Raw genomic sequence first — 11290 nt, forward strand, 5'->3', positions numbered from 1 at the left:
ATATTATGAAATATTACAGTAGAAATAAAAAAAAAAAAGCACAATACCTAAACCCCTTCCTTGGGAAAAATATACGGCAAGTATAAGAAAGACAAAAATTTATTCTGGAGTCATAATGAAGTGTAAATAGAATTGTAACCATACAATGTAAACAGCAGCGAATGTAAGTAGGATCCACTGGATCTATATAAGAGGAACATTTTCCAAAGCTGATCTTCTGAGCCCACCGCTATGCTGGCTGGACCGGCATTGTGATCGTCAGCACCTGGAATATACGTCACGTTTTACTGCAGCTCATAGAACCAAATGATAAGACACAGAGCAGTGCGAGGCTTGTGACTCGCTATACACAAAATATACGACATGTTTGATGAATGGCATAAAGGAAAGCCGATGCATTCAGATGTCTCTGGGCAACTATATGTTGTGATAGATAAGTTCCTGTCAGGGTGAGGGGCAGCATCCTATCTGCTCACTCATCATGACAGGTTTACAACATGTTGACTCATGGACGTGATCAGTCAGTCAATCGATGACATAGATGCACGTTCTTGATTCCGACAGGTAGGTCAGAGAAGTCCGTCTCAAACAGTTTACTTTCACCCATCTAGGATGGATGGCTGCTGACATCGTTGGCCATTATGTCCATACACAATTATTATCCCCTAATTGTGATGTACAATACAAATTTATATTGTGGTACCGTGTTAGCCAGAAAATTTGATGGAAATAATTTTATGCCCAAAAATGGCAAAAGTATTCTCGGAGTGATCCCTTTATTGGCTAACCAGAAAAAAATATATATATATGCAAACTTACAGAGCACAGAGGCTCCTTCTGCAGGCAGGATTACAAATGTTAAGAATTCATTTGTAATATTGCCTGAAGAAGGAGCCTCTGTGCTCTGAAAGCTTGCATATATATTTTTTTTTTCTGGTTAGCCAATAAAGGTATCACTCCGAGAATACTTTTGCCATTTTTGGGCATAAAAGTATTCACATAGAATTATCCACTAATTAAAACAATTTATTTTTGCTAAATAAATGTATACATTTTTTAAAATTTTATTTTATACATTTTCTCAGAGAACCTCTTTAAGAAGGAGATTTCAGAATGGGCTATAAGACATGTCCAGCTTTGCTTAATTGTCTCACCTTACTGTCCTTGTTGAACTGAGCTCCACTTTGTTCTTGGATGATATTGTAAGGAATGAAGACGTCTAGATGATACAAATCGGAACGTCTGACTATTCTGTCTTCACCCAAGTCCAACACAAGAGATCTAGCAGAAGACTGTAAAGAGAAGACCAGCGTGGTAACAACGCTTATGTCGCTGAATGCTTCTGTACGGGAAAGAAAGTTGTAACCAACAAGTGCACAAAAATCTAAACTTTTATCTTGATACGTGGCCAACTAGAAGTTACTGTGTAGCTCCAGACGTCTCCTACATTAAATCTGACACGTGGAGGAACTGCTCACAGAAAATGCTGAAAAATATTTTTTAGGATTCACACTGCATTAAAAGGGGTTGTCCACCACTTTAATACTAATGGAATATCCTTAGGATAGGTCATCAATATTAAAGTGCCAGGCAACCCCTTTAAGTGAGGCATAATGAATGGTACCAGAATTTCACATAATGTAGCCTTCATTAGGCAGAAGGCCCACTCGGTTATATGAAGAAATCTGGGGTCCCCAAAAGCAAACCCAGTAATCACCAGATTCCCGTGTGGTGACTACTTAATCTGCTTTTTGGGAAGACCAGAACTGACCCCTATATTTAACCAAGTGGGTCCCCTTAAGCTACATTATCCTGTCTGATGAAGGCTACATTAGCTGAAAAATTCTTAATCTTCATTATGCCTCATTTAACGCAATGTGAATCATGGACATGAGAAAAATCAAATTAAAAAATAAATACATTTAAAGCATTTTCTGTGCGATTCCTCCAAATGTCGCATTAATATAGAAAAAATAAAGAGCGGCGTGTTCTACACTATTGCAACAAGCCTCTTTCATCATTTATATCATCATTATAACATCATTTATATGCACCAGCACCATGGAATCAATGGCACTATATAATTAAATAATAATAATAATATATACATCTTCCCACCAGCTTGTTTTCCCTCTATCTCCTCTCTGGATCTATGAAGCCAGAACTGTCAAAGAAGAGGTGATGGTGGAGATGGAGGGGAAACAAGCAGGGGGGGAGGCTTATATAAATGACTGGTCCCGCCGTGAAGCACTGGGCGTCTGTGCTTGGTTTGAACAGTCGTTCTCTGCTGACAGAGTCGTTTACAGAGATCTTCTTTCCCATTCCAACAGCTTGCAAACAACCCACCATGGTATGAAAAAAAAATTATATCATCATCATCCAGTAAATGTGTCACAGCTGCCAGCAATTGGCTACTGTGGACACATCAAAGCTGTGATGATAAAAGTTGGCAGAGGAGGACCGGTAGCACGAGGTTGGCACAGACTTTTAATAAGGGAAGACTATTGGAAATCACATGAAATACAAAAAGGTCACAATCCTAAACCACATCTGAGGGTCTCACCACTTTAGGTAAAGAGATTTCAGCCACCAGAAAACTTGGGTGTCCTACAGGAGGTTCCGCCACAATCATGTAATCTGGTTTCACGGGTGAACTGATAAAAAAAGGAAGGAAGCAGTATATTGCAAGGGTACACCATCAATTTATGATCTGTTGGGGTCGATCTCTAATATAATAAAGGGGCACTGATGCTGGTAATGAGGAACAGCCCCTTTCACAGTCATTCCCTGCACATTGGCATCATGGCCTCCACTGTGCAGCGGAACGACAGCATAGATCCAGCAAAGTGAATGGGCTTAGCTGCAGTTCTCCTGCACAGTGAAAATCCGGGTAGCTGCCCCACACCAGCATATTCTTTAAAAAGGGCAGCGGGGTTACTTCCAGGCTGCAGCCCCCTTATTCTTGGAGTCCAAGAAGTTGGATATCCTATATCTTTTGTAAGATGGGATTCTAAAAAAAGTAAATGCATGCATTAAACCTCAAAGTAACCCAAACCTTTCAACTTCTGAGATGAGGGACTTGCTTGGAGTTAGCTGGGAGGGTCTGTAGGAAAAAAATAAAGAACATAAAGGCATAATAGTTAAAACAAAAAAACAAAACAATGTCCACATTGTTCTTGCACCATAACGAGCCATTCTGCAACTTCCCCCATCTGTTGGGTATAACCCATCACCACGAGGAGTGGTGCTCCCCCATCTGTTGGGTATAACCCATCACCACGAGGAGTGGCGCTCCCCCATCTGTTGGGTATAACCCATCACCATGAGGAGTGGCGCTCCCCCATCTGTTGGGTATAACCTATCACCTCAAGGAGTGGCACTCCCCCATCTGTTGGGTGTAACCCATCACCACGAGGAGTGGAGCTCCCCTATCTGTTGGGTGTAACCCATCACCACGAGGAGTGGCACTGCCCCATCTGTTGGGTATAACCTATCACCAGGAGGAGTGGCGCTCCCCCATCTGTTGGGTGTAACCCATCACCACGAGGAGTGGCGCTGCCCCATCTGTTGGGTATAACCTATCACCAGGAGGAGTGGCGCTCGTCATACTTTGTGTCCCTAGGGGAAATGTGGTATTATAAGACATCCAATCAATTGAATGGCCGACCATGTACTGCATGGATGAGCGAGGAACATCAGAGAAGAAGCCGCCGATGCTCAACAGCAGCCTACTCTGTCGTCTTTTACAGACTGTATGCCATAGACTTGTACCTTAGAGTTGGGACTTACCCCATTATGTCCATTTCCTGAATCATCGGTTTTGATTTGGTTCTGATATTCTGTTCAAAAATGGATCCCAGGAACTTCCGATTTTTCAGCATTTTCCACTCTGAAGGGAAACCATAGATGATTAACAGGGTCGGACTGGAACTGAAACTCAGCTCTGGCATGTGAGAGCACGCAGGCCCGCCCGACGCGCGTTGAATGTGAAATATTTTCGAGAATGATTTGGGTATATGTCACAATAAAAATTGCAGCAAACTGCACTTTATCATCGATAGACAAAAACTGACATAATGTAAAATATAAACTTCCCTCCAGGAAAATGTTAATTTCTTTCAACTGGAGGGACGGACATATTTGGAATATAGAGCTCCAAGTTCCCAAAAATGCTATGTTTGATAGTACCAGGAAAAGCAGGAAAAGTGAATCCTTGCAGATTTGAAGCAGTTTCATGTCTATTCTTTCAGTATTTTTGCAGCGTTTCTAAAGAACGGGAAAAAAAATCTCAAAAAACGCAATTTCAAGGGGATTTTCCTGCTGAGCGACACACTTTTTGTGCAGAAATGTTCTTCCCTTTTTTTTTTGTTTATATTTTGTGTTATACACTAGTGGCCAAAATTGAGGCAACACCTTCAGTTTTTCACCATCACCAATATTTAATGGAAGTTTCACTGACCTACTTACTTGTACACACGCCCTCTTCTGCGATATGTATTCTATGTTGGTTTATAGTGACCTGGGTGTGATTTAAAACAGATATTGTGCGATTAAAATTCGGTTTTTATATTTTAATGCCAGTTTGTCATCAGAAGGTAAGCAATTACATGTTTTCGTTCTCAAAGTGTGTAAGCGGTTTCAAGAGACTGGTTCGATAAAGAATAAAGCAGGTAGAGAAAGGAAGAAGGCTACAAGTCCTCAGACTGATAGAAGAATTGTTAGAATCGCCCTAAATAACAGGGAATAAACTGCTGTTAACATCAACAAGGAGCTTGTCAACACCGGAGTGACAGTGTCTGATCGGACGGTTCGACGACGACTGGTAAATGCGGGGTTAAGAGCCAGAATACCAGGTAAAAAGCCATTTCTGAATGCCTCACAGCGTCAGAAACGTTTGCAGGGACCAAAGAACATTGTAAATGGACCATTGAACAATGGAGAAATGTTATATGGAGCGATGAGACACGCCTATCCATCTTTGGCAGCGACGGTGTCCGCTACGTTCGACGACGACCTGGAGAGGACTGGTTGCCAGAGGGTACAGTACCCACCATGAAGCCTCCTCTGAGTGTTATGGTAGGGGGCTGCGTGTCCAGAGATGCAGGTGGTCGGCTGCAGGTAATTGAAGAAACAGTTAATGCTGAAAAGTACATCAAGGACGTCCTTCAGCCTAAACTCATTCCTTCGGCACGTGATGTATTTGGTGAAGGGACACCGTTTATTTTAAGATGGAGCCCCATGCCATACAGCTAAAAAATGTCTCTCTTGGTTCAAGGACAAAAATGTCCAGCTATTGAATTGGCCAGGAAACAGCCCAGATCTCAATCCTATTGAGAATCTCTGGGCTCGGCTCAAAAGAGCGGTGTCAAAACAGCGGGCTTCACACAAGCAGGAACTCATTGCAGCCATCATCAAATCATGGCTTCATATCATCACACCATCTGATTTACACAAACTGGTAGATAGCATGCCAAGTAGATGCCAGGCAGTCATCAAGGCCGAGGGCTGTCCAACTGAGTATTAACATTTAGTGTTAGATATGAAAATAGGACAAATCAATGGCTTTTCTCCCACAGTCATCTGAGTGACAATAGTCTCCAATTTGTTGACAAATGAACAAATTTCCTGCTAATATTGTGTTTCTATATGAGATTTTATTTCTACTTAAAAACTTTACTGTGAAATCAAAAACATTCATGAAATTTGTATTGGTATTGGCAAAATGCTAAAAATTCATAAATCTTGGGGGTGTTGCCTCAATTTTGGCCACTAGTGTATAGAGTTCCTCAGTATATTTATATGTTGTCCCCCATCACCTTTTTCATCTCTCCTTACAAGTATGCCTTGTATCTTAATTAAAACATGGTAGTAAGTAGCATATTAAACCCTTTTATAATGGGTAGTGTAGAATGGCTGCATATTTCAGGGTTATGCGCTCCTGAGGACTCATTAGTGCTGCCCTCCTCAGGCGAAACCTGGTTGTGATATAATATGGGGCTAGCCGGTCTCACCTACCAGTTTGGGTCACAAACCCTTTTTCGTTTGCTTTGATGTTTTACTCATTGTTTATTACGTTTACACCCCAAATCTCTCCTAATCCTGGAGATCAAACCTATGAAAGCAATTTATGAATGATCGTAACACCTCTATGAAGGGTAATTATCATCTCCTTCATAAATATACATTTATATGTATAAATACATATGTGGTCAATGCATAGTACTGGCACATGACTTATCACTTTCCAGGACCTTACAAAGCACCAGGAACATTTATAACAAGCGGAGGTGAAGCGATTCTGGCAACTTAATAGGAAACGATTATTTACAGTTAGAGCAGTCAGACTGTGGAATGCCAACCACAAGATATAGTAATGGCAGATAGTATAACAGCATTTATAGAAGGGCTGGATACTTTTTTAACAAAACATGACATTGTGGGTTATAAATAATCTAGTAATAGAAAATGTATAACTTTGGAGATAGACCTAGGACATTAAAGTTCAAACTTTTTCAACCTATGTAACTATGCAAGTATGCAGAATGCACATTAGGAAAATGCTTGAAATGCAATTCCTTATAATATTATTTTACAAGTAATTTCCTCTTAATTTTCTGCTTTGTAAAGTGCTAGTTATAAGCACAATCTATGGATCTAAAAAGTACAAAACACTCCTGAAACACTTGTACGTATGTTCTATAATCTTTATTTCTTATGGTGCCTAAGGGAAGCCGTAATGATAAGACTCCTGCTTGGTATCAAGTACAATTATTTGCCTCCATAATGAAAGTGAATTACCAATGATGAAAGGGTTAATACTTGGACCCTGCATCAGTAATAGCCCTTGTAGTAACCATGACAACTATTGTGAGGGCATAAACAAGTGTCATAAAGAAGATTCCATAAAAGAATGCCGCACTGCCATGATCAGCGCCATTACTGATGATGCGCCTGAGGACCTTGAGCTTGACCACCCCACGTAATGTGCCAACGTTGGTGTAATTTGGAGGTTCTAGCAGGGAAAGGGGTTGTCTTCTTAGACACCCCGGGGGCATGGGAAGGTAACAGAGGGGGGGTCCCCAAAACAGGATCCCCTTCTGTTACTATGTACAAAGAGCTGCTCTTCTTTGGGAGTTCATGGATGGATCCTTGACTTTAATGGGTGATAAATTGGGAGGGGGGGGATACTCATCCTATTAGGGGTTATCCATAATGAGCAACCCCTGTAACCAAGTGCCCAACTTCTTGAGAGACGGAGCTGGATCTGTAAGGGAGAAGTGGTAGATCCACCTGGGAAATCAGATCAACTAAATTCGTTCCAGCAATAAATGTGGTGACAGATATCGCAGCTATCACATTAATAGTCTATATTTGTTATGTCGTTCTCTGTAAATATGTACAAATTCTAAAACTCCGTCATATATCGGCACTAACTCTCTAAGCCCAAGGGAAGGGCAGCCCTCGAGCCATGGTTCCCTAGAGATTTCCTCCACAGGGGGTTTTCCTCTCCTGAGCGCTGGAGGGTGACTCTTCGTGAGTCGAGGGTTGTGCCATTTTCGGTGTCATGTAAATTTAAATAAAGTTGAGAATGTTTGACACCTAATTGCAATGATTTGTGTATTTATTTTGTATGTGTCTGATTCATTTTGTTTGGGAGTCGGGGTCCATCACACATCACTGAGTCATACGTCTGGACATCTGCCGCCAGCAGTTTTGCCCCAGGGGTTGCCCCTGCTCTGGGGAGTTTGATGGAGCAGAGAAGACAAGAATTACAGCACTCATCCTCAGAATAAGGACTTCTATTACAGTACTACAAGCAGCTTCCTCACCTCATTCACACAGTGAGTATTTTGGGCACTAATTTACAGCAGTATTTGTAAGCTGAAGACCAGAGGGGAACAAACACAGTGAAAAATAGTAACTGAAACACTTTCACCTCTTCTGTTTTGGATCCACTCCTGGCATCTGCTAACAAATACTGATGCAAAATATCGCCATGGAAGTGCCCTAAATTCTTACTGACTGATTTGACTGTTTGAGTTGCAGTCAAGCAACAGAGGTTGCAAGCGTTAAAGGAGTTTTCTGGTATCAAAAACCCCTGTCCCCCTTGCCATTTTTCTCTATCCTGAACCTGTGCTTCCTGCCCTGATCTCAGACTGTCTGACCTAGTCCTTGTCTTCGCTCTCCTGTGTCTGGTACCCTGGTACCTCCGGAATGCTGCTGCAGTCCCGGGGACTGCACTGAAGTTGTACCTGGTGTCTACTGGCGGCCCAGTCTATCCTCACCACCAAAGGTTCTAGTGGAGACCCAGTAGACACCTAATCACAACCCTCCCGTGGGGCAGTGGGTCCATATCCACCAGTGTTACACCCACATAGCAAATGTGGTACCAATATTCAAGAACGGGATAATATCTGAGCCTGGAATTTATAGGCAGGTAAGTTTAACTTGTACTGTGGGCAACATCTTTGAGGGTTTTCTAAGAGATACTAACCTGGAGCACCTCAATAAGAATAACCTAAACATATGATTATGAGGGATCTGTCCTGCAAACTAATCTGAAAAGATTCTATGGGGAGGTAAGTTCTAGGTTGGACCAGGGAAACTTAGTGGTTTTCGTCTATCTGGACTTTTCAAAGGCATTTGATACAGTGCCATACAACAGGTTAGTACGTAAAAATGTTCAATATATTATATGGTAAACTTGCTCCACGAAAGAACAAGTCCTTGTGTTGGAAAAATCAAGGAAAATATCAGTGATGCGGTCGTTACCTCTTGACAGCTCCATTTCGTACTTGTTCTCTAGTCCCTCCATGGCCACGGTGATAAAAAATTCCCTGAGAAGCTCATTATTCTAATAAAAAAAATACAAAGTAAGGAGCTGACACAAAGGAGAGCAGACAGCTCGTATGTCGGAATAAGCAATTGCAGTTACCTTAATTTTCTCAAAGAAGGTGCCATTAATCACTATGTCGTACGCCGTGCAGCCGCCTCCACCTGTAGGACAAAGTGCACCAGGACTTAGATACTTTGCGATGCCGAATCAATCCATTGACCTTAGTTGGGCTGCTATGAATAATTAGCATAAGTTCTTAAAGGGGAATCCAAGTAGTGGGCAATCCCTTTAAGTCCCAAATCTAAACCAAAAAAGTTCAAAAGACAACAACAATCTTTATTCCGCAGACTGGAAGTGGACCTACCAGAACCTGTGGAGACGGCACCTTTGATCATTGAGGATTAGTAAGTTGTAATACTTGCTATTTTATCCCATTTAAGGATATCTCTGGACTACCCCTTTAAAAAGAGACGTGCTGTATTAAAAAAAAAACGTACTATTATCAACTTCAACGTGGGGCTCTCCAAGGCTCATGGGGACTCGATAGCCGGAGGGATCATCAGATTCCAGGATGCTGACTAACTCCTGCTCCGTCAGGTCCGGGGGCGCTGAGATCTGGTTCGACTTGCAGATGTTAATAAAGATTTTGGTATTTTTGGATGTGCGAGTTTTAATGCAGAAACCTAACACAGAAATAAAAACAAAAAGTGAACAAAAACACAATAAAATCGGCAAAAGCCAAGCAGCATTTACATGTAACCAACTGTATAAGAAAAAACGATGTGACCCCCCACGTTGGTTGCATCATGTGACCGTTGCAGTCATTAAGACCCCACTGCCCCACTGTGGTATCTGTCACATAATATGCACAAAGTAATCTGGATAATAATCAGAGGACGCCCATCTCACCCGGCTGGGGTCTGATCTCTCTGCTTTCTGGTAAGTTCGGTATTCTGCTCTGTATCTCCTGTTTGGCCTGAAATGAGGCAACAAGTGAGAATCAGTGAGTAACATGAACAGGATGGTTCTGCAAACAGATTTTTCCTGCACCAAAATAGTACAACTGTGAGGGGTCTAAAGCCAACAATTCACATTAGGTAAATGTTGGAGACTGCCGCGCCCCTGGCGGCTGACGGAGGAGACATTCACCCGGTGATTGCTGGCCTCTCCAATTCATCTTCGTACCTTCATCAGCATCTGTTCATACAGCGCTTCCTCCATGTTTGTGTTCATTTCTGCAGACAGCAGCGACTTGTCAGACGCCATTTTTTCGGTCAAAGACAGAAGCTCAGGGATCTTGTTTTATAAGAGAAAACCTGAAAAATGAAAATATGTATTAATCTTCTCCACAGACAACGACAAGGGGAGAGTGCGGGAGCCTGACAGCCGACGACATGAGGGGGTGCGGGAGCCTGACAGCCCTCGACACGAGGGGGTGCGGGAGCCTGACAGCCCACGACACGAGGGGGTGCGGGAGCCTGACAGCCCACGACACGAGGGAGTGCGGGAGCCTGACAGCCCTCGACACGAGGGGGTGCGGGAGCCTGGCAGCCCACGACACGAGGGGGTGCGGGAGCCTGACAGCCCACGACACGAGGGAGTGCGGGAGCCTGACAGCCCTCGACACGAGGGGGTGCGGGAGCCTGGCAGCCCACGACACGAGGGGGTGCGGGAGCCTGGCAGCCCACGACACGAGGGGGTGCGGGAGCCCGATGGCCCACGACACGAGGGGGGGGCGCGGGAGCCCGACGGCCCACGACACGAGGGGGGGGCGCGGGAGCCCGACGGCCCACGACACGAGGCGGGGGGCGCGGGAGCCCGACGGCCCACGACACGAGGGGGAGGCGCGGGAGCCCGACGACCCACGACACGAGGGGGAGGCGCGGGAGCCCGACGACCCACGACACGAGGGGGAGGCGCGGGAGCCCGACGGCCCACGACACGAGGGGGTGAGGGAGCCTGACAGCCAACGACACGAGGGGGTGCGGGAGCCCGACAGCCCACGACACGAGGGGGGGGCGCGGGAGCCCGACAGCCCACGACACGAGGGGGGGGCGCGGGAGCCCGACAGCCCACGACACGAGGGGGGGGGCGCGGGAGCCCGACAGCCCACGACACGAGGGGGGGCGCGGGAGCCCGACAGCACACGACACGAGGGGGTGCGGGAGCCTGACAGCCCACGACACGAGGGGGGGCGCGGGAGCCCGACAGCCCACGACACGAGGGGGTGCGGGAGCCTGACAGCTGACGACACGAGGGGGTGCGGGACCCTGACAATATCGGGAGTGGGATTCTGCACACCTACAGCTAGCTACTTATTGTCCTGAATGTAGTAATCACCTTGGCACATTCCCATCTTCTTACCTGTAGTACAGACACCAAACACCACTACTCTGACTGCAATCACCCAGCTACAGCGTCACCACGCCTCAGCAACAGGGGAGCGTCTAGATT

The 11290-nt window shown here is 44.7% G+C and overlaps 1 pseudogene; it reads right to left on the reverse strand.

Moving 5' to 3' along the window:
- Positions 1–229: 229 nt before the first annotated feature.
- LOC141227836 (PIH1 domain-containing protein 1-like) lies at positions 230–10102 on the reverse strand (annotated as a pseudogene).
- Positions 10103–11290: the final 1188 nt, after the last annotated feature.

This window comes from Phyllobates terribilis, unplaced genomic scaffold, assembly GCF_046119375.1.
Source record: "Phyllobates terribilis strain yellow unplaced genomic scaffold, ASM4611937v1 Scaffold_422__1_contigs__length_1607790, whole genome shotgun sequence".
Taxonomy (NCBI): domain Eukaryota; kingdom Metazoa; phylum Chordata; class Amphibia; order Anura; family Dendrobatidae; genus Phyllobates; species Phyllobates terribilis.